The sequence below is a fragment of the Apis florea genome, unplaced genomic scaffold (genome assembly GCF_048593485.1).
Source record: "Apis florea isolate Af1SG1 unplaced genomic scaffold, ASM4859348v1 contig_2272_pilon, whole genome shotgun sequence".
Classification (NCBI taxonomy): domain Eukaryota; kingdom Metazoa; phylum Arthropoda; class Insecta; order Hymenoptera; family Apidae; genus Apis; species Apis florea.
In genome coordinates, this window is record NW_028256549.1 from 9000322 (window position 1) to 9026689 (window position 26368).

The following is a 26368-nucleotide window of genomic DNA, read 5'->3' on the forward strand; positions in this document are numbered from 1 at the left end:
TATGCACAAATAGACTTTTGTAATGTGTTCTAACGAAAAACGGTCTGGTATTGTATAATCAACATCTATGCTAAAAAAATCGGACCTTAGCTGCAAGTAGTTGTCTTATCAGATGTTTTATTCTTAAGTTCTGACCTGTTCCATGTATTTACGCAAAATGTTTCACATAATGTTCCTAGTTATAAGTTACCAATATCGTTTATGGATTGATGATAGATTCGCAACCGGTGTGCAACAATCGTTCGTATTCGCACAATGAGTTGCATCATGAATTCTCTCTTTGGCAATAATGGAATGCTGCTACTCATACAGCACATTTGCTCAATTAAGTCTTCCGTCCATTTTGAGGAGTTCTTTACTATATCGGCAAATGAATTTAGATATTTTCATGTATTAAAATGTGTCATTTTCTTTCCCGCTTCTATATCTGCAATCTCTTACGCAAATGTGTACGATTGTAACCATTATAAGATAATATTCTTTATGAAATCAAAATCGAGCATATTGAAGGTGATCTAATTGATTCATCGATACTATAGGAATTTGTGAATTTTGTTGATCAGTAATTCGCAAATGACTGATAAAATCTTACGCAATATATGATTATCCATATTAGTCGCATATAATTTGAAATTATGGAAAGCGTCTTATCTTATTATTATCATGCAAATTGAGACTTATTCTTCGAGTAGTTCCAATAATCCGATGATACCATTTATAGTAATCTCGCAACAAGTATGGATCATTCCATTAAAAACGCGCATCTTATAAAGATATCTTATAGATCTATCTTATAGATAATCGCACTCCTTGCGAGATTGATCGAATTTTTCTTGAAGAAAACATGACATCATTCATATTACGAAACGCTTAAGGTAACTATCGATTAAAGTAACATTTATTTGAGCGTGATCATAGAATCAATTCATTAGGTCTCGCTTGCGAAAATATGGACAGCAATTCATATCTTGTTCGCTATATTTGTAGGCTGTTCGCTTACTAATTTATTCTCAGAAATAAGCTCCATATTATCCAAACGTGATAGACGTTTCTAATCTAATTATTCTAACTAAATCGTTCTGAAGAGAGCAACATGCAATTTTGTACATAATAGATGGACATTGTATTTCTTTTGGAACCTAATAAATATATACGTGCGTCATAGATTCATTTTAAAATATCGTAAAATGTATATAACACTACCACAATTCTATTACTTAATGCAAGCTGTGGAATGATAATATATTATAATATATTGTAATATATTCAAGATCTGAATGATGTTCCTTGAAATCTTAAATATTCTGGGGCACCGATTTGTTCCACGAGAATCCTAATTGCCAAGCTGTTTAGATCAATAATTTTGCATGCACCATGGCATTTATAGACTGAGAGAGTTGAAAATCCATGCTGTTTCTGAAAAAATAATCCACTTTTTAACTGAGGAAGTAAGTGAATTGTTTATTTCAATATTTAAATGATCCATAGCTAGTTCCTACACAAACCGAACGTTCGAGGATTCTTATCAATTTGGGATGGAACAATTATGAACTCATTCACAATATTTTTAACAATTATATTATAATATTTTTAAGGGTTCAATGTTTGATGTTCATTTTCGCAACTCCAAACCAACCGATCGTAAAAGAATATCTATTTTACTCCTATTGAAACTGCTTTTTCCATGGTATCCATGCCCATTAAAAGATTGTTCGTCGTGTTGATTGATTCGTCGTGCTAGTAACTAGACTTATCTGACATAATACGTGGTTAAGGCAGTTGACGCAATTCCATATATTACGAAATACATTAAGTAATATCTAATTCATATGTTGCTATAAAGGATTTTCTCCATAATATCTGTTATAGAGAATCATAATATATTATAAATATTTGCTGAAACATTTTCTCGATATCTATATTTAAAATGACACAATATATACGAAAATAGGTTAGAATTGATAAAAGTCGTCTAGGATTATCAGCCTTTACTACATATCACTCATCACACAATGAAATTCCGATTGATAATTTCACGGAACAATCAAATATAAAAAATTATATTTTGGTGACTCTATTCGCAGCATGGCATGACAAATAAAAATTGAGAGTTCTATTAAGTCATGAATCTGATCGTTTTTCTTTATCATATGGTCCAATGCGGCATATTCCTGCATGAAAGCTACATAATGCTCATATAATGCGAGTGATTTTGAGAATTTTTTTCCAGATTATGGAGTTGATTTGCTATTTACAAAAAACTGCAAAAATTATTCAATCCTGCAATCATTCAAACGCTCTTAGTAAATAGAATACTAACATCATACAGATTTTGTTGAAACTATTATATAAAATAATTTTTATAAAGTAATTTTCAATGACTGATTAATTAATTTCATCAAAAGATGATATATTTTCCAACCAAAACTATATCATTTATGTATTATCGTTGATTGTTCGAAATTACAAATTTATGGCTTTGGCTTTAATCTATCCATTCCAATTAATTTAATTGAATTGAAAAAATTAGTAAACTCTAATAATGTTCTAAAAATGATCATTACTAATTATGAGATCCAGATTGCATGGAATAAAGAATTGTGGATTTACTAAGATAAATGGAACAATGTTTGCAAAATTTTGAAATTGGGAGATAACTCTATCCATCAATAAACATGAAAGTGCGATATAAATGTCACGGTATTTAGAAATCAATTCAATGTAAATTTTGCTGTATATAAGATCACTTAGCGATCCTAATATTCAAAATGATTGTTCGACAAAATGAATTAGAAAGCTTGAGATGCTTCTCTAAAAAGGTTCTTATAATATTCATTTGGAAACTTTGGTCTAATAATGCTCGATTTATGACTTTTTTTTCATGTTATCGATAATATGCACAACAGTTGTCAAAAACGTGACATATTTCAGTTCGTCGTCATAATATCGAATACGAAAACTGAAAAACGGCGCTTGCAGATATCTCTTCTATAGCCAATAATCTGAGTTAATTTAATGATCTTTGTAATGTGTAGGAGAATGTAATGATTAGAATGTATTATTTATATGATCCATTATATGTTTTAGTTCCATATCTGAAGATAATTAAAACAAACTTTCAAACTTTCAAACTTTCTTTGACACAAGAGATCATCGACTGCAAAAGTTTTAAATTTTTTGTACTATAATAATATGTGACTCGAAAAGCATAACGAGCATGCTGGTTTTTCGGCAATTACCATGTGACGGTTCGCGATCGTGATTTTTGAATATGGATCTTGTTATTATTATTACAGTAATAGTTGTACTTTGAATGATCATAGATAAAAAAAATGACATCATTGTTCGAAAAAAATCTGAAAATCTTCCTGCGGCCTAATTTGGACACGTCTTTATCATATGCTCAATTGCTCGCATATCCAGTTATGTTTCTAATACGTCAGAAAAGTGTTCTATTGATCGATTTTTATAGCGACTTTAAGAACCGAAGTTTTTGATGAAATTGTTTATTAAATGACACAAGGTATTTGCCAAATCTACTGATACTGAATATAGTCCAAATAATGCATTCACGTGGCGATCAACTAATATATTACATCATTATGTACCCTTTTTTTTCTTTTTTCTTTTTTTTTTTTTTTTTTTTTTTTTACGTAGAGGAAATCCTCAAAGAATACTTCGGCCCAATGGGGAGAAATCAGGTTAATACTGGACTTCTAAAGTCTAAAACTCTACAGTTGCCTTCTTTGGCGTCTCCAGGAAGCATCAGGAACTTTTAGTAAATATTTTTGGTGCTCCCCGCGCATTGCCTTTAATTAAGCACGTCCGTAGATAGCATTGCCCCGAATTATTATACTTTCTAACGAATAACTGAGGCCACCTTGGCCCCGCCATCTTCTCGAATCGCCATTCAGCCGATATGGTCTCTTACTCGTGCCGACGATGGTCCCATGATCTCCGTTGACACGAAATTCCCAACAAGAGCTGTCTACATAAACTGACATGATATCCGATTCCGATCCGCATATTCGGAAATCTGGAGTCATAAAAACCGCTCGCATTGCGTCCTTCAATTACCGGTTCAAAACAATCGGAGCAGGAGAAGGACTACTATCTTTTCCCTCTGTTCTTCTGCTGCGAAGCGGGGCGGTGAATCTCTCGTTCCTGCTCCGTCGCCTCCTACGATATAATTCCAGAAGGAAGTCATTACGCACCAATTATGTCTCCCCGCCAGCATGGACGAAACAACGGCTGATGGAGAGAGATCCGCTCCTATCTGCCCGACATTATTTTCGCAAATAGTCGAGGAAAAGGGTAGAGATGATCATTTTAAGGATATGCGAGAAGAGGACAGGGTCTTAATTTGTCTATAATGAACCGTTCTCACGGATTTCGGTCCAAATCGAGGAGAAGTTCCTTCTATGTCTGTGTCTTGGCCCGCCTAATGGCTGCTTAGTACCGATAGTCCTCCTTAGTACCGGTATAGCTGTTTGGTCCTCGTCTGATTGGGAACTCTCTCTCTCCAGATCGTTGTATATCGGCAAATTCCTTGTACATGTTGACAATGTCGCCCGACTACCAAAATTGGGCCTGTCCAGAGGATATCTTGATCCGGAGCATGGCCGCGTTCGTTGTTATGGCATTTCGGAATCGCGACAAAGAACTCGCGAAAGCAGGGGTCAACCACGAGAAATAGACTATCAACCCTCCCTAGTATCGCACGTACGTGCTCATCCTCAATTTAATAGCTAGAAGTCCAAACTCATTGTCCATCAAAACCGATCTTCTTGCATCCATTGCCGGGAAATCCCACATGGTGATTTTGCTGTTGAAGTCTTCTAGTAACAGCAATGAACCAATAATATTGTGAATTATAACCATCCGGAAATAACGTACAACTGTGCTGCCATGACTAACGTAACCTGCCTCTGTGCCAGGATCTGCAGGAATAGGCCCTGAACCTGGCAGGCGTGGTTCAGATTGGTCTAAACTACTACGGATCAATTGACCTTCATGGTCTCCGTCCGAGCCAACTCATTCATCGGGGGTGGACGGGAATGGGAAAGTTCCTTTTCGATCATCCCTTTTCTTCGCTGTTGTTTGTGTCTTCTTTCTTCTTCCTTCCTCTTGATGATTCTTCTTATTGATTCGCGACCTCCGATCCCGTCCACGGGTCTTTTTTGGGGGAGAAAACGCTCTTAAATCTATTTTGTGGACGGCCTACCTCTCTGATACAGCAGAGCAATGTGGGGGCTGAACATCCGCTGATCTTGTGTCTCATCCAATTGTAGTAGCAATCGCTCCAATCCAGTCCACTCCAGTGCAACTAGCGTCCATGTGTCCCTTCTCGAGACACAGAAAGCACTGAAGCTCCTTTTTCTTAGGACATCAATTTTGACCGAAGTTCAATCAACGCTGCAGCTATTGTTTTGATGACAGAAATTGGAGACTTCACCCAGATAGTCCTTAGCTTCCTTTTGACGGATTTGATTTTTCCGGCTTGCATGTCTTATTCGGGACATTTCCCATTCTTCGCCACTGTTGCGATGACTTTAGCGACAGTAACGGAATCATCCAAACACTATGCAGATAGAATTCCGCCTTTTTAGTCGGGCGCGTGATTTTTATTTCGTTTTTTTTTTTTTTCGAAAATAGTCGCAAACCTCCTTTAAACACCCAAGATGTCCGCCTTAGCGGTCTCCGCAATGCCATCTGTTATGAAATGCTTCGGGCGGTTCTTCTCTTCCCCTGATCTCTGCCAGGTCTATTTTGGATTTAGTGAGAATCAAAACTTGAATACGATATCCTGCAATCAGGATCGACCGTAATCGACATCGTGGTCATCTTCGACGCTCTCTTAATGCGGGCTTTCCTCTCTTTCTTGGCCTTCAAGCCGCTTGTGGCACAGTTCCACTCCTTGAAAACGAAGCCGCATCAGTCCCAGTTTCTTGGAACTAGCAGGACTCATGCCGCTGCCCTTTGTTGCACTTAAGGCTGTCGTCATCTTTTGTTCCGTACGAATCCTACGCCTTTTCTTTCTATCAACAACTGTTGCCCAGATTTCTTGTCTTGGCAGATTCCACCGCATCTACCAGTCTTCTCCGTGACGCCTGGTTATTCCAGAGACTACAGTAATTACTCCTTGAGATCCAATTCTCTCTTAAATTCCGATAACTTTCTATCGACGAGTTCGGCTGATTAACATAAGTGAGCTGTAATCGCTTCCAGATTGGCACGATGACGGTTCCGGTATCAGGTCTCGATTTCCAGCCTCTTAGCTTCCATCAGTTGGCACTTGGCATTTACCAGGATAACATATTCCCTCTTTGTAGGCGGCTTTTTCCTCACGGATCCATCACTTTTTCTCTCACAATTACTAATCTCAAGCGAGCAGCTCACCGAAATGTCCGCTCTAGTGAGACGTTGATTTGCGTCGCTGTACTCCTGAAAATGATGGTGTGAATGTAGGCATCGTCCTCTCCAAAAGGACTATCAGTTGATCCCAGTGGACTATATCAATATGCGAGACTTCTTCGCGTAAAGTGAGATATGGTCCCAGTCCTTTTTTCTTCTTCATCTTCTTTACCGTTAAAGTAATATGTTTTTGATTAGAACTCATATTGGATCCCACGAGAGTGATCGGGAGTCAATCCGAACCGAGCATGCCCGAGGAATGCTTGTACACCGGAAGGGAGGGTCTGGTAATACCGAGTTGGCCGCTCGCAGTCGATACATCCACCGATCCATCAATCTTCCAGTGAACTTTCGACTGAAGAGTTTCCTCTTTGTCACACGCTATAGTTTAGAGTTAAACATTTTTTAGAGAGATTGTTATCCTCGTAGTCCGACCGATTAAAACAAGACTCCCGTGCCTGCGAAACATCACAGATTTACGATCGGATATTCTGAATATATTAAACCCGTATTGTAATCAAACAATGATTGCAGCCACTGAGAAATGGCATATACACATCGTTCACAGAAAATATTATTTTTTATTACACTATCGATCTTCAAATCTTGCATTCGAATTTGTTATCATGTATTACAATATTTTAAAATTTATGTCTTAATATTTCATGTTATTATTCTGATATAACATTCATTCAGCATATTTACTTTTGTCACAAATATCGGTATGAAATTTAATTTATATAATTTGTTATAAATTTATTTCCTTTAACAAATAATTTATTATTTTTGTAGAAATATACACTTTATCCATTTATCTTCAAAAATAATTTATCTCTTTTTCAGAATTCGATTGACAAATTCTTCTTTAATTGCGGTACATATAAAGTACTCCATTGATGTTACGTATATATTCCAGTATTTACTATTTCAACATCTATGTCTCTTTTGCCTTTAACACGTAACATAGCCATCATTCACGAGCCGTATTTTTTACATATATTTTCATGTTTTTGAATTTCTTTCTGAAAGACATATATTCCGTTGCACTCAAGTCAATAAATCAAGTATTCATTTTTTATTTGTAAAACATCTTTTATATTAAACATTTCAATTGAACCAGAATGTATATTTTTATTTTATTATTTCTTTTTCCTTTAAAATATCAAAGATTGTTTTTTCCACGTGTTTTTTTTTAATGTACAATCATGAGCCTAATGTTCGGGTTTTTTGCAAAAATGATTATACTATTTCTTTTTATATTTATATTAGAGTTACAAGAATCACAAAAATCACGAAAAATACAACAAAAATAATTCACGTAGTAAACATTTTCTTATCATAGGATATTCGTATATTTCACATTTACAACAACATTTCTTCATTTATTAAGTGATCTGTCAATCACATAAGTATCTGTTCCGCTCGTGGTATACCTCTGCAAACAATATTATAATTTGTTATTAAACTTGATAAAATTTTTATAATGATAGCAGAATTTTTTTATTCCATATTCATGTTTTAAGTCTTCGTGCTAGCGAAACTATTTTCGAAATGTGATCTAGATTTTTTCCGATCAATTTTTGTATTTATAAATTGATCAAAAGTACTTGATTAATCACTTTTCTCAATGTATATGTAAGCAATCATGCGCATATCTATAGCAATAGAACAATTCGATAAATGTCTTAACTGAACTAATTCAAGATCTTTTTTAATCCAGGATGCAGCATCTACTGCATTTTCAGATCTGGAAATCGATATATAATTTCAGTTTATTCTTCACTATATAAATTTTCAATTATTGTTTCCAATTGACAGATTTCATTTGAAAGATGTTCACAGATGTTCATTGAAACGTTCAAGGTACAAGGTTTTGTTTCAACCATTATTATTTTTAATATTAATTTTTAATAGACAAAAAAAAATTATACTTTCGCATTGAAACTCAAAACTTCACAGCCATACACTTCTTATGATTCTTTTAATATCAAATAATTACTCGATAACAGAAAATACTGAGCCCATTATCATTACTAAATAGTAGTAATATCATAGTAATAGTAGTAGTCTGTGTGTGTAATTTAGTTTTAGATAATTGAATAATTTATATTATTTCATGTGAAATATAGCAGTTATATTATATATTACTCATTATTATATATATATATATTTGTTTTAATTTAATTTTTTTAAGTTTTTTGATCTCTTTTCCTTCCGAGCTATCAAATTATTTTTCAAATTTCTAGTTCGATATTACATTTCCTTTTTTTTTTTTTTAATTCATTAACATTTAAAGATTATTATACTGCTGTTATGAATGCTTCTAAATGCATAGGAATGTTTACACTGTTTACATGAAAACATCATTAGATTTATTTTTTCTCATAAATTTATCTTTAATTTTTTTCTATCATTTATTTATTCAATTATATATCGTTTATAATATCATTTTCAAACTTCTATAATATCACAATGCCAATCTGTATAGCCTATTATTAAATCATATATATAAAATATTTATTAAAATATATTAGATAGATATGATATTATCTTCTAATAATATACGATCACATTCTATTTCAATATTTTCAACAATACTATGTGGTAAAATTGTAGATTCTAAATTGAATCGTTGAATCCAAATCTAATCTATTTTCATCTAAATTTTAACATTTCAATTTAAAGTCATTATCTCGAAGATGTGTATCTGCATCATTCTTAGGCAGACTATCAAGATCTCAAATTTTATTGTAAAATGAATATTTCATAAAAAATTAATACGAATCTCCTTACCAAATACCCTACTATTTTATCTTATTCATCATTACGTAATGTTAATGTTAATGTTAATGTTTCGATATGCTTAAATATTTTCATCTAAATTTATATAACAATTCTTCTGAATTTTATATCACTGTATTTTGTACTTATGTATTTTGCAAATGCAAAAATACATAAAAAGCATAATAATGTACGCAACGTTTATTTTGAGAAACATTGTGTTCTATTTGGTTTGCGTTGTCCTGCTGTTTTTCCTATACTTTCCTAAATTAATTTTTGACATTATGAATAATATTTTAATTTATATATAATATTTAAATTTATATAAATAAATTTTGTTTTTTCTTTCAACGCTTACTTTAAATGTAGTGAAAAAGAGCAAAAATAATGATGTTCGATTCTATCTGTTTTAATTTTATAACAAAAAGAGAAAAATGAATATTTTAACCAGATGGATGTTCACATAAAGCTTTTCATTACCATATTTTTAGATATACATTGTACCAGTCCTTTGCGGACGCGTGTCGACAAATAGCCGCTCAATTCTCCCGCTGTGACTGGCGTCCTTAACGATAAGATACGCATGGGTATACAATGGGTATACAGATGCCACCTGTTCGGCTAAACTGACCTTGCACACAGATGATTGTTTCGAACGATACCATGCAATACACGAATATAAAACGTCTCATATGTAAACGACTAAATTTGTTTATGATTTTGTTGGATTTTATGTAAAAGTTATTTAAATAAAACTTTAGTTTTTATAACGCAAACGTTAAACGTGAATATTTTCTTCACGACGCGCTTCAATACCTGTCGTTCACAGCGACGCTTGCCCGCAAAGGACTAAAAGACTACAAGTTTCTATAGCTAATAACCAAATTTCTTGCTTCGTTTCATTATTTTCATTTAAATATAATACAATAGAATAGTCCTAAAGTTAATCATTGTGCTTCTGCACTACAACTTAAGACTACCTGTATATGTTGACGTGCAGTGATAGGCACATTGAATAAATTCTTTTTTTGTAAAAAAAAAAAAAATATTCAAATATTTATGACATAAAAGTTAATATTCATATTAATATTTGTCTTATTTCAATAATATATAGTTTAATTTTTAATTTTATGATTTTATAAAAACTTACATGACATTTAAAAACATAGTATCCAAATTTCTTTCACGACTTTCATAACAAAACATACATTGGATTGTGAAATAAGCATTGTCATTTCATTAAAAATTATGGCATTTATTAATGGTAATTGAACAAATCCACGATAATCTGGATTTTTATCTCTAACTCTTTTACAGAAAAAACTTGAGCAGTTGTGCCCGTAATAAGTTCACATATGCTTCGATACATAATTTTCTTTTTTTCACGAGTTACATGCACATCAAGCTATCAGAAACGTAAAAAAAATGAAGGAAATACTATACCAGTAGAATTCCGATTTGATCTGATAAAGAGGAAACGAATCTCCTCATAACATTAAACAAGAATTACAAACACTTTCAGAAATCAAATATAGCGCTCATACTTTCCCAACAAGACGTTAAAGGAAATAAACAAAAGTTCTTGAGGTTCTTGTCCGTTCAAGAAATGAAAGTGACAGTAGCCACATATAATATACTCTTATCCAGATTCCTCCGAAGACAATACTTACAAATCTGCTACAGATAATAAAGGAGAAGATAACTTGCAGGCGACACAGGAAAAGATTAATTGGAAAGTGCCGTTCCGCGACTACATAACATCGAATCACCTTGAAGAAAAAAATGAATATGCAGCCAAAAAAAGAAATATAACCGAAGACAAGCCAATATTTCCCTTCAAATTTTCACCGAAGCATTCTCAGTTGGTTTGGCTAAACTATACACATAAAAAAAAAGTACTCAAAGAGAAAGAAAACAACAAATAATAAACGAAAAAAATACGCCACTACGTCAAGTACCAAGAAGTCTACAAGAGATGTCTTGTAGAAAGTTGCTGAAGCTGGCGTTATTGCGTAAGTCTAAAAATAACATAGAAGCGGCTAAATCTTCACTTGAGTCCCCTTTATAGGGTAAGGTAAAATTGGATCTCTAAATGTACTATCCAAATTAAAACAACCGATCGAGTAAGTATTAAAAATAAAGAAAATGTGGATCCTGGTCTATGGGGGACATCATCAATAAATTCAAACGAGTTAAAATCGATATTATTGCAGATATTGATCAAATAAAGAAAATCCACTTAAGAAAAAAAAGGGTATTACACGTATTCGCTAAACTTTGTAAAAAATATAATATCGACATATACAGAATATTCCAAAACATCCGTAAATTAGAGATTTATCAGGTAATTTCAAGAAAAATCTTCATTTTTGTTAATCGTTCGATTTTATTAACGAATTATTAACAAAATTATGATTAAATTATTAATAATTAGAATTATTAATAAAAATGCTGGTTAATCATGGATCCGCGACAGTAACACTGACTACGTGCCGCCAAGTTCAAGCAAGAGATTTCGAAGAAAACATGTTGAATATAACAACTATTTTTTTCTTGATAAAAAATTATACTGAATTATATACATAATGAATAATAAATAAACATTAATTGTTATTGTGATAAAATTATGGTATAAAAAAAACCACAAATGGTCAGTATTTTTTGTTAACAAACTTGTTAACAAAATCCTAACTAAAATCTTTGTAATAGAAAATATTGCTTGAATTTACTTCAGGAATCTTTACTTTACGGATGTTCGGGCATTTTTGGAACATCAATATATACTATATCCAATATAACGGGAATGATACTATTAGAGATTTGATATGACATCAATTCTACAAAGTCAGAATCGATATAAGAAATTGATATCAATTATTTTTCATTTCTGAATTATATACATCTGATATACATTTAATCTATTACTTTAAACTATTAGATCCTATAAAATTGCCATTTTTGTTGATCGCAAAAAAAATATATATATTTTCTATATATTTAAACTATAATCTTCATTCAATCAAAATATAAGCCATTTAATGATTTTTTCTCAACGAAATAGTAACATGTCTAATTGACATATTCTATTTTTATAAAAGTTCATGGTTTTAATGTGAAGAAATCTTCGAATGTTGCGATTATAGCTTTCCGAATATTTTATTTTTTAAAAACAATTGTAAATAACAAAACAAATGATAATTGATTGATGAAATATTTGGTGTGCATGGTCGATAAGTTAAAATTTCATATCTTAATTCAACTAATTTTTTTTAAAATGATTTCTGATATGCGATTCAATGTTGTCATGCAGAAAAATAGGTTTATGTCTATTGATGGGTTGTTTTGCGGATAATTTATAATTAATTTTCTGATATAGGACATTCAATTTCTTGACAGTAGAATGCTGCTGTTATATTATCTCTTTGTTTCGAAAAAAAATAATTCCCTTTATAGATCATTACAATGATAATTGATTGGCATTTGTTAATTGGCAATTACATGTGGTATATAAAATATTTTGGAAACTATTTCAAGCGACAGTAGAATTCATAATTTGCATTTTATATTATAGATATAACAAAATTGTACATTATTTATGGTATCTCACATTATATATCACTAATATGTTTACAGAATTTTGCAATGGTCATTGAAACTTCATTTATACTATCAATTAACAAAAATTACTGCCAAAAACAAGCATTTTTAACCTAGCAACAAAAGTTTCTAAAAAAATTGTAAAAAAAAATTTTTAATCGTTTATTGTTGATTTTAGATACATTTGTAAATAATTTAAGAAAAATTTAGTGAAAAATACATATTCTCAAACGAAATCCTTGATTTGCTTCTTCTTCCTATATATTTTTCTCAATTTCATAATGAATGTGATGCTAATTATTTGAGTAAGTATAATCATAAGAATTCAGAAAAATCAATATTATAAGATCAAATAATAATATTAACTTCAAATATTTAAATTTCGAATAAATACATGATATTCCAAAAATATAATTATTTTTTAAATAATTTAAGCAACATTTTTTTTTTGAAAAGATTTTTGTTTCGGCTTTTTGTTAACAAGTTATTTACAAGAAACTTTGATCAATCACGGAGCGAATAGATTAGCCGAGTTGTAACAATAATATTGGTTAAGTATCATCGGTCAGATACATGCTGAAAAAAGTGTATTAAATATAATAAATATTTTTCTATCAATCAAAAATTATCAATCAAATTTACCCCTTATTCAAAATGAATATCAAATTGCGATAAATAAGAAAAAATGAGTATAAAACTTTTCTAATAAATGAACGATATACATACAATAATAATACATATTTGAAATAAAAAAAAATAAATGATACATATAGATATAGTTTACATTAAATTAAAAAAACAATTGATTTAGAAATAAGTAGATAAAATGTATCAAAACTTACCGAAAATTCGACAGAAACTCTGAAATCCTTCCTCCCGGATATTATTCCTTAACATTGATATTCTTATCATTAAATTAATTCTTCATAAATTTATGCGCAACATTAAAATAATTACAGACGAAACATCATTTAAAAATAATACATAAAAGTAATGAATCGTCAGATCAATATATCTATCAATTTTCTGCACAATCGGCTGTAAAAGGATTTTTGTTAGATAGATGTGCATGCGTGTATATCCATACCAATTTTCAATTTATTTTCCATCAATAATACATTTCATTTCTTTCATTTTAAAAATTCTTTTGTTCTTCTTTTTTTTAACATTTCTGATGCAATTATTATTTGACTTAATGTGATTCATTTGAATATAAATATATAAATATTTCGAATTTTGCAAATACAAACCTCAAAGATAAAAGTGAACTTAATTAAAGAAAAAGTTTGTAAGAAAAATATTCGATGTAATAAGAAACAGAAAATATATTAGGAATAAATATAACTGAAAAGAAGTTTCGCGAAAGAAAGTTTTGGTCTAGTGTCTAACCAATTAGTGTCTAATTGGTTAAAAATGGCTATTTATTTACATTTTTGTTTTTACCATGCTATTTGTTACATATAGTAATCCAAAATGACGATCTGTATCTAAACCTCAATACATTAGCGTAGACAGAGAATTCGTATTAATATAATATAAAAAATTTTTTTATTCTCATAATATGTTTAGACTAATTATGATTTCTAATAATAGTTTAATTTATAAATGTAATTTTGTATTTAAGTAGTTCAGATAATAATTGTATATATACGAATAAGATATATATATATACATATATTATAGATGTAATAATATTATATCAAAATAATTAATAGTTTTAAAAATATTTCAACTTTCACTTTTAAACGATTATTCTAAGATAACTTAATAAATGAAAATAATTTTTATGATTCTGAACCGTAAAATTCAAAATATAGCTTTTTTACTATTATGTAGTGTGTAAATATCAAAATTGTCAACAAAACGTCTGAAGTGAAGGATCTCTCTTACTCTTGAATCATCCTGCGAGATTTTTTTCCAGTGAACAATATGTATAAGAAACATATATAAATCGTTTTTAAATTATGAACATATAACTATTGAAAAATGGATAAGTACATCGACCGTATGCAACAATGATTTCATTTATACAACATGAAAAAAATATTATAAAATAAATAAATTTTAAAAAATTATATGCGTTTAAATGCATGTTTCTCAAAATAAAAATTTTATAGATATTTCATTCAGCAGATTTCTAAAATTATTTACATAGTTTAGATTTTATATAGTTATGAAAATTTGAAAATTATATGAAAATTTGCATAATTATTCTAGTTATGAAAAATTATTTATAGAACGTAAATTTTTTTAAATATTTTACTTATTTTCTTATCTTAAAGTTGAATACTTTTATAGAAAAAAAGTTTTATCTTTAAAACTCCGCTTTTTTTTATTTTTCAAAAAATTATTCCAAAATTATTTATATTTTAAATACGTTTATAAAAATATCATATTGTTTCAATAAACAATAATCATTCGAAATAAATAAACCTCAATTCAAACTTCATTCTTTGTTCGCAGGCAAAGTAAAAGATTATAAATCTTTACATCGTTTGAAATCATTAAGTAATAAAATAAGATGATACTTTATTTCTTTCTAAAGAATAATACTGGTGATTTTCGGTTTTCAACCACTTTATAATCTCGAATTCCTCGCTTCTTTATATCTTCTTTTATCTTCTTTGGAGGACAAAACATTTAATCCGTAACAATTAATCGGTCCTGAGTATGCCTATTTTGGATAAATAATTATATAATAATAAATAATTATATTCAGATTTGAAATTAATCGAAAATAAAATGATATAATTTTATTGCATAATATAATGGATAATCTATTATTCCTTGTATTTTGAAAAATTAAATTTTAAAAATTATATTAAAATAAAAATTAAAACAAAATTAAGATGTTGTTTAATAAAATAATATAAAAAAATAGTAATATTTTATTCAAGAATGATTTCAGCTTAAAAGAAATAAAAATTAAAATTTTATTCCTGCTTTTGAATTATTAAGATTACGTACCGCTTTAAATACATTAAAAAATTATATTCAAACTTTCCATTCAAGTTTTAAATAAATAAAATTTTATGCAACGAAAAAGCAATATTAAAATTTTTTTTTTAAGGTACAATTTAGAAAAATTGGAAACAGATCAAGTCATATTTATTTTTGTTAATGTTAATTAAAAAATTTGTGAATGATTCTTTTACAAATATTAACAAAAAATTTTAATAGCATTCAAACTGCATTATAACTAAAATAATAAAATTAATTAATTATTTTATTAATTCAGATATATTCTAAAACTTTATTGACTATATTCTTATAGTATACATTTAATCAATAAAATTTTCATTACATCATATATATTACTTTATTTTCAATGCCTGCCCTGAAGCACATATATGCATGTATTTTTCTTCTATGTATTGTACGCAATAATGTATAATTGCATTACCTTTGAATATATATTTATATATTTATAAGATATATGCATAATTATGACTATAATCTTTTTTAATAAAAAAGAATCTTTTTTAAATAAATGGCATTATTTTTATCCTAATATTATTATAATAACACTATTATAATAATATTAAATTACAAATTAATTTATTATTAAAAAAGATTAGAATTTGCGATAAGATTAAAAATAACCGAGGAGTATCAATATCTTTAAAAAATATAAAGTTGCAATTAGAAAAAATAAAATTGTTAATAATTTAAGTTTAAAAAGAATAAATTATTGCACAATAAACTAACTTACATCTGTTCTTTAAATTATTGAAGAACAGTTACAAATTTATGATATTTTTTATCAAATATCAAATTACTTATCAAAAATTTTTCATGTATTTTTTATTTTTTATAAAATTTGCCCTCGTCATAATATAATTATCTCGATATGCATATATGAAGAATGCGATATGTGTCACAATGAATCTAAATAAATAAATGCACATGATTATATAAATATAATAGATTTTGTATTAAATTAATAATATAGGCATTTTCAATAAATTATTAGAAAAATATAAATATAAAAAAATAAATAGAGAAAAAGAAAAATATAAATAAAAAGATATATAAATAAAATAAATAAAATTATATATAAGCAAAAAAAAAAATTGTGTTTTTATTTTTTTAATCAAAATTGATATAAAAATAAATAAATCTTTAAAATAATGTTTCTTGGCAAAAAATGAATTCAGTTTGAAAAAATATATATAAAATTGAAAGAATTGAAAGTAACATTATCATTTCTACAGAAAATAACAAATCATTGAATTAACGTTATTTAAAAAATAAACAAACAAACAATAATAATTCTTTATCAATAATTCTTTAATTGAGAAATTTCTACTAATAAATTTTTTCAATTTCAATAAATCTAATTTCTATGATTTTTTAAACTTCCATTTTTAATAATAAGTTATATAAAATAAGATATGTAACTTATATTCATATAAGTTATTTACAATAAGACAATGTTAAATCTTTAGAATTCATTTCTATTTCATTCGTATACTATTTTTATTTATACTTAATTGTTCTCTTATTTTTTCTTAATTTATATATTTTATTATAATCTATTTTATGTTCTAATATTTCAATTGTTTTGATAATCCATGATAAACAATTATTATATTTATATTTATATTTATATTTTACAAGTTGTTGTTTCATTTTATTGTATATTAATTCTCTATTTAAATTATATATATATATATATATATTGTATATTTAAAAAAACAATTAAATAATCAACAAACAATCATGATTTATTTACATATTCTAATTGATGTATTTCATATTATTATTATTATATTTTATAGCTATATGAATTTGTTATGTCAATTATGATCAAAATAAAATCATTTTTATTTCTCATTAATGTATTCATAATTAATTAATTACTAACAATAAATCAAAATAATTTTAATATTTGAAGTAAGATTTAAATAAAATTTAATAAATTAAATAAAATTTTAGTAAAATTAAAAATCAGAATAAAAAATTTTACTTTACTTGATCAATGATCTCAAAAAATTCACACACATATTCATAAAAATATTCAAACACTAATGTATACTAATATTATATGATATTTGATATAATATTATATGAATTAATATTTAACTTTAACAGATCTATGTCTTTGTTAAATATAGAAATAAATTTAAACTTTCTTTCGATAGAATATTTATTCTATTTTGCAAAATACAATTAATAATTAATTTCATATAATAAAATAAAAATTAAATGAAATCACAACTACTTTTCTGGCACAAAAATATTCAAACAAAATTTTTTAAAAATTTATAGTAAAATAACTAAAATAATAATCTTTTTATAAGGATTAATTATTATTTTTTTGATTTTATATCATATGTTGAGTAGATATTAAAAATTAAGATATTAGATAAGATATTAAAAATTAATTTTTACTATATTCTAATTTTTATTATATTTTTATATATACATATTCTATATATTTTCTTTATTTCTTTTCAAATTTGTTATTTTTCTTTACAATATATTTTTGTTTCTTATTTATTCGATGATCCAATTCATGATACAATGATGCAATAAAAATATATTTTTCTTCAATTTCTCTTGTAATGCTCAAATCAGCAAACATTTCATTTTTTAAAATTCTACTATTTACATGCAATAATATAAGAATTATTACTTATATAATTTTATAATAAAATATATAGATAATAAGAATAAAAAATTTGTTATTTACTTAAAATTAAATAAAATTAACTTACTATTTGAGCATTACAAGATAAATCAAAGAAAAACAAATTTTTCATTTATTAATTTACAAATAGAATAAAACATATTGCAAAGTTATTAAATCAAATTAATAAATATCATACAGTTGCATGAATATCGTTATGCAAATAATTGAACCATCGAATGAATAAAAAAAAATAATAATAACTAAAGAAAAATAAAAAATTTGTATAAAACATAAGTATAATATTAATAAAAAATAATTTTTAATATTTTGTTTTATTTAAAATATATTATAGAATTAAGATCAATATTTAATTTTTATAAAAAATTATTATTTTATTATAAATTTTTAAAATGTTTGAATATCTTTGTGCCAGCAAAATAATTGTGACTTAATTTAGTTCTAAATGTTATTTTATTATATCAAGGCAATACAATACAATATAAGAAATATTTTATCGAAAGAAACAAACTATTGAATTAATTTTTTCTATAATTAACAAAAATATAAGTCGTTAAAGTTAAAATTAAATATATATTAGTATATTTTTTTTTTTGATTTATAATAAATATTTTCATTAATATATTTTTGTGAGCAATTATAATAATTTTCACATAAATAATATTTAAAAAAAAGTTATACTATCATATATACTTTAAGAGTAATATTCAATATATTTCTTTAAAAAAAGTTTTATAAATAATTATATTCAAAAAATATATAATAAATTTATCATATTATATAATTTTATTATTCATTACAGTATAATTTTAATCTTATTTCCATTTTCAATCAAATATTTTAAAAATAAATATATGATATATTATATAAATTCTGATTTAAATTAAAAAATATATTTTTAACAAATAATTCCATATATTTGAGAATAAATATATATTTAAACATAATGAAATAAACATACCAAGTAAATAATATTGATAATTTTAAAACATAATAATTTCAAAATTTTTTCAATAAAATAATTGTAAATGTATTTTATTATTAATGATCTTTTTATCTATTTATAATTACGATTTATAATGTTTCATATTTCATATTATGTATACTAACCTCAATCTCAGTCTTTAATAAAAACTTTATTTTTAATGCATTTAATATATCTCACTTATATACTAGTTTTAAATAATATTTTTCTTCCACATTTCTCGTTCTATCATCTTATTTAATTATGTTTTCTTTTTCAAATTTTCACCATAAATTATTATTTTATTTAACGAATATACGACACGTGGTTGTCGGTAGACACGGCGTTTCCTAATTCTCAAATCGTAATGTTTCATTATCATTTCTAATTGGTACAGAATATAACTTTTCTTTGTACATACCATATAATTTACAATTTATTTGACATTAAATTGTCAAAATAACAATAGTTACATCAGATAAAATAAAAAAATAACGCGGAATAATGCAAAATAATGAAGTTAAATTATGAAATTGATTATGAATTGCGTTGACTTTTATTTCTAATACCAACATTTATTGACTTTTTCCTTTATTCTTTAGTTTAATAATTTTCTATAAATAGAATGCAAAAATTGACAAATTACTACAAAAATACTACATTGGTGTCTACAATTTAACCACTGAACGGAATTATTGTCTGTATGTACGTTATGATTATTTAAATATAAAATAAAAAAATGTAAAAATTCGACTGCATAGATTGTAAATGTCTTCAATATACATTTACAATATATATTTACAAAGAATATTTTTTAGATATCCATTTTATTCGAGTTTATTATATTCTTATTTTCAAATAAAGAAAATATATAAAGTGAATTTTTTTTAATTTACTAACCATTCAATGGATACAATTATTCATAGGAAAATAAAATATTACAAAATGTCGCAACATGCAGTTAACTGATTTCATTTCATTATAAAAAAAATTTATATTAAATTTAAATTTGTACTTTTATGCAATTTAAATGAATATAATGAATTTAAAATCGAATAGAAAGAGAACTTAATATTATATATTTTGAAATATTGATATAAGATAAGACCAAGCAAATTAAATTATTTTTATTTTTTATTTTTATTTCAATATTGAATGAAAAAATTTTCGTTATATGAAAAACATTGTATTTAAATAATAATATTATTAAATAATTATATTTATATTATATTTTATATAGTATTACTAGTAAAAATAATATATAAAATGATGTTATATTTTAAATATTTGAAATAAGTATCTTATAAATGAATTTCTTAGCTATGAGTTTACTTTGCATTTATTGTTTTGAATCTGAAAACCAATTATTAACAGGCTATAGTAAGAAAAATTCCATTAAAAAACGTATCTATTATTTTTTAGAAATCGGGATTTTCCATGAAAATCTGTGTGCAAAATACAAATTAAACACAAAAGAAGCTTAAAAAGAACCAATAATCGCAAATGATTATAAATAAATTGTAAATTATATGGTATGTACAAAGAAAAGTTATATTCTGTACCAATTAGAAATGATAATGAAACATTACGATTTGAGAATTAGGAAACGCCGTGTCTACCGACAACCACGTGTCGTATATTCGTTAAATAAAATAATAATTTATGGTGAAAATTTGAAAAAGAAAACATAATTAAATAAGATGATAGAACGAGAAATGTGGAAGAAAAATATTATTTAAAACTAGTATATAAGTGAGATATATTAAATGCATTAAAAATAAAGTTTTTATTAAAGACTGAGATTGAGGTTAGTATACATAATATGAAATATGAAACATTATAAATCGTAATTATAAATAGATAAAAAGATCATTAATAATAAAATACATTTACAATTATTTTATTGAAAAAATTTTGAAATTATTATGTTTTAAAATTATCAATATTATTTACTTGGTATGTTTATTTCATTATGTTTAAATATATATTTATTCTCAAATATATGGAATTATTTGTTAAAAATATATTTTTTAATTTAAATCAGAATTTATATAATATATCATATATTTATTTTTAAAATATTTGATTGAAAATGGAAATAAGATTAAAATTATACTGTAATGAATAATAAAATTATATAATATGATAAATTTATTATATATTTTTTGAATATAATTATTTATAAAACTTTTTTTAAAGAAATATATTGAATATTACTCTTAAAGTATATATGATAGTATAACTTTTTTTTAAATATTATTTATGTGAAAATTATTATAATTGCTCACAAAAATATATTAATGAAAATATTTATTATAAATCAAAAAAAAAAAATATACTAATATATATTTAATTTTAACTTTAACGACTTATATTTTTGTTAATTATAGAAAAAATTAATTCAATAGTTTGTTTCTTTCGATAAAATATTTCTTATATTGTATTGTATTGCCTTGATATAATAAAATAACATTTAGAACTAAATTAAGTCACAATTATTTTGCTGGCACAAAGATATTCAAACATTTTAAAAATTTATAATAAAATAATAATTTTTTATAAAAATTAAATATTGATCTTAATTCTATAATATATTTTAAATAAAACAAAATATTAAAAATTATTTTTTATTAATATTATACTTATGTTTTATACAAATTTTTTATTTTTCTTTAGTTATTATTATTTTTTTTTATTCATTCGATGGTTCAATTATTTGCATAACGATATTCATGCAACTGTATGATATTTATTAATTTGATTTAATAACTTTGCAATATGTTTTATTCTATTTGTAAATTAATAAATGAAAAATTTGTTTTTCTTTGATTTATCTTGTAATGCTCAAATAGTAAGTTAATTTTATTTAATTTTAAGTAAATAACAAATTTTTTATTCTTATTATCTATATATTTTATTATAAAATTATATAAGTAATAATTCTTATATTATTGCATGTAAATAGTAGAATTTTAAAAAATGAAATGTTTGCTGATTTGAGCATTACAAGAGAAATTGAAGAAAAATATATTTTTATTGCATCATTGTATCATGAATTGGATCATCGAATAAATAAGAAACAAAAATATATTGTAAAGAAAAATAACAAATTTGAAAAGAAATAAAGAAAATATATAGAATATGTATATATAAAAATATAATAAAAATTAGAATATAGTAAAAATTAATTTTTAATATCTTATCTAATATCTTAATTTTTAATATCTACTCAACATATGATATAAAATCAAAAAAATAATAATTAATCCTTATAAAAAGATTATTATTTTAGTTATTTTACTATAAATTTTTAAAAAATTTTGTTTGAATATTTTTGTGCCAGAAAAGTAGTTGTGATTTCATTTAATTTTTATTTTATTATATGAAATTAATTATTAATTGTATTTTGCAAAATAGAATAAATATTCTATCGAAAGAAAGTTTAAATTTATTTCTATATTTAACAAAGACATAGATCTGTTAAAGTTAAATATTAATTCATATAATATTATATCAAATATCATATAATATTAGTATACATTAGTGTTTGAATATTTTTATGAATATGTGTGTGAATTTTTTGAGATCATTGATCAAGTAAAGTAAAATTTTTTATTCTGATTTTTAATTTTACTAAAATTTTATTTAATTTATTAAATTTTATTTAAATCTTACTTCAAATATTAAAATTATTTTGATTTATTGTTAGTAATTAATTAATTATGAATACATTAATGAGAAATAAAAATGATTTTATTTTGATCATAATTGACATAACAAATTCATATAGCTATAAAATATAATAATAATAATATGAAATACATCAATTAGAATATGTAAATAAATCATGATTGTTTGTTGATTATTTAATTGTTTTTTTAAATATACAATATATATATATATATATAATTTAAATAGAGAATTAATATACAATAAAATGAAACAACAACTTGTAAAATATAAATATAAATATAAATATAATAATTGTTTATCATGGATTATCAAAACAATTGAAATATTAGAACATAAAATAGATTATAATAAAATATATAAATTAAGAAAAAATAAGAGAACAATTAAGTATAAATAAAAATAGTATACGAATGAAATAGAAATGAATTCTAAAGATTTAACATTGTCTTATTGTAAATAACTTATATGAATATAAGTTACATATCTTATTTTATATAACTTATTATTAAAAATGGAAGTTTAAAAAATCATAGAAATTAGATTTATTGAAATTGAAAAAATTTATTAGTAGAAATTTCTCAATTAAAGAATTATTGATAAAGAATTATTATTGTTTGTTTGTTTATTTTTTAAATAACGTTAATTCAATGATTTGTTATTTTCTGTAGAAATGATAATGTTACTTTCAATTCTTTCAATTTTATATATATTTTTTCAAACTGAATTCATTTTTTGCCAAGAAACATTATTTTAAAGATTTATTTATTTTTATATCAATTTTGATTAAAAAAATAAAAACACAATTTTTTTTTTTGCTTATATATAATTTTATTTATTTTATTTATATATCTTTTTATTTATATTTTTCTTTTTCTCTATTTATTTTTTTATATTTATATTTTTCTAATAATTTATTGAAAATGCCTATATTATTAATTTAATACAAAATCTATTATATTTATATAATCATGTGCATTTATTTATTTAGATTCATTGTGACACATATCGCATTCTTCATATATGCATATCGAGATAATTATATTATGACGAGGGCAAATTTTATAAAAAATAAAAAATACATGAAAAATTTTTGATAAGTAATTTGATATTTGATAAAAAATATCATAAATTTGTAACTGTTCTTCAATAATTTAAAGAACAGATGTAAGTTAGTTTATTGTGCAATAATTTATTCTTTTTAAACTTAAATTATTAACAATTTTGTTTTTTCTAATTGCAACTTTATATTTTTTAAAGATATTGATACTCCTCGGTTATTTTTAATCTTATCGCAAATTCTAATCTTTTTTAATAATAAATTAATTTGTAATTTAATATTATTATAATAGTGTTATTATAATAATATTAGGATAAAAATAATGCCATTTATTTAAAAAAGATTTTTTTTTATTAAAAAAGATTATAGTCATAATTATGCATATATCTTATAAATATATAAATATATATTCAAAGGTAATGCAATTATACATTATTGCGTACAATACATAGAAGAAAAATACATGCATATATGTGCTTCAGGGCAGGCATTGAAAATAAAGTAATATATATGATGTAATGAAAATTTTATTGATTAAATGTATACTATAAGAATATAGTCAATAAAGTTTTAGAATATATCTGAATTAATAAAATAATTAATTAATTTTATTATTTTAGTTATAATGCAGTTTGAATGCTATTAAAATTTTTTGTTAATATTTGTAAAAGAATCATTCACAAATTTTTTAATTAACATTAACAAAAATAAATATGACTTGATCTGTTTCCAATTTTTCTAAATTGTACCTTAAAAAAAAAATTTTAATATTGCTTTTTCGTTGCATAAAATTTTATTTATTTAAAACTTGAATGGAAAGTTTGAATATAATTTTTTAATGTATTTAAAGCGGTACGTAATCCTAATAATTCAAAAGCAGGAATAAAATTTTAATTTTTATTTCTTTTAAGCTGAAATCATTCTTGAATAAAATATTACTATTTTTTTATATTATTTTATTAAACAACATCTTAATTTTGTTTTAATTTTTATTTTAATATAATTTTTAAAATTTAATTTTTCAAAATACAAGGAATAATAGATTATCCATTATATTATGCAATAAAATTATATCATTTTATTTTCGATTAATTTCAAATCTGAATATAATTATTTATTATTATATAATTATTTATCCAAAATAGGCATACTCAGGACCGATTAATTGTTACGGATTAAATGTTTTGTCCTCCAAAGAAGATAAAAGAAGATATAAAGAAGCGAGGAATTCGAGATTATAAAGTGGTTGAAAACCGAAAATCACCAGTATTATTCTTTAGAAAGAAATAAAGTATCATCTTATTTTATTACTTAATGATTTCAAACGATGTAAAGATTTATAATCTTTTACTTTGCCTGCGAACAAAGAATGAAGTTTGAATTGAGGTTTATTTATTTCGAATGATTATTGTTTATTGAAACAATATGATATTTTTATAAACGTATTTAAAATATAAATAATTTTGGAATAATTTTTTGAAAAATAAAAAAAAGCGGAGTTTTAAAGATAAAACTTTTTTTCTATAAAAGTATTCAACTTTAAGATAAGAAAATAAGTAAAATATTTAAAAAAATTTACGTTCTATAAATAATTTTTCATAACTAGAATAATTATGCAAATTTTCATATAATTTTCAAATTTTCATAACTATATAAAATCTAAACTATGTAAATAATTTTAGAAATCTGCTGAATGAAATATCTATAAAATTTTTATTTTGAGAAACATGCATTTAAACGCATATAATTTTTTAAAATTTATTTATTTTATAATATTTTTTTCATGTTGTATAAATGAAATCATTGTTGCATACGGTCGATGTACTTATCCATTTTTCAATAGTTATATGTTCATAATTTAAAAACGATTTATATATGTTTCTTATACATATTGTTCACTGGAAAAAAATCTCGCAGGATGATTCAAGAGTAAGAGAGATCCTTCACTTCAGACGTTTTGTTGACAATTTTGATATTTACACACTACATAATAGTAAAAAAGCTATATTTTGAATTTTACGGTTCAGAATCATAAAAATTATTTTCATTTATTAAGTTATCTTAGAATAATCGTTTAAAAGTGAAAGTTGAAATATTTTTAAAACTATTAATTATTTTGATATAATATTATTACATCTATAATATATGTATATATATATATCTTATTCGTATATATACAATTATTATCTGAACTACTTAAATACAAAAT

General features: G+C 24.5%; 2 long non-coding RNA genes across 3 annotated transcripts; one reads left to right on the forward strand and one right to left on the reverse strand.

Moving 5' to 3' along the window:
- Positions 1-15098: 15098 nt before the first annotated feature.
- Positions 15099-19956, reverse strand: LOC147658476 (uncharacterized). Its single transcript, XR_015290563.1, has 3 exons — positions 19831-19956; positions 19556-19765; positions 15099-15466 (listed from the first exon to the last, which is right to left on the reverse strand). It is a non-coding gene; the product is annotated as an uncharacterized LOC147658476 (long non-coding RNA).
- On the forward strand, positions 19906-25672 carry LOC147658477 (uncharacterized). 2 transcript variants are annotated; one of them, XR_015290561.1, is made up of 5 exons: positions 19906-20110; positions 20832-20941; positions 21007-21216; positions 24091-24266; positions 25305-25672. It is a non-coding gene; the product is annotated as an uncharacterized LOC147658477 (long non-coding RNA). The 2 variants fall into 2 exon arrangements; XR_015290562.1 differs by lacking the exon at positions 24091-24266 and having other exon boundaries at positions 19930-20110.
- Positions 25673-26368: the final 696 nt, after the last annotated feature.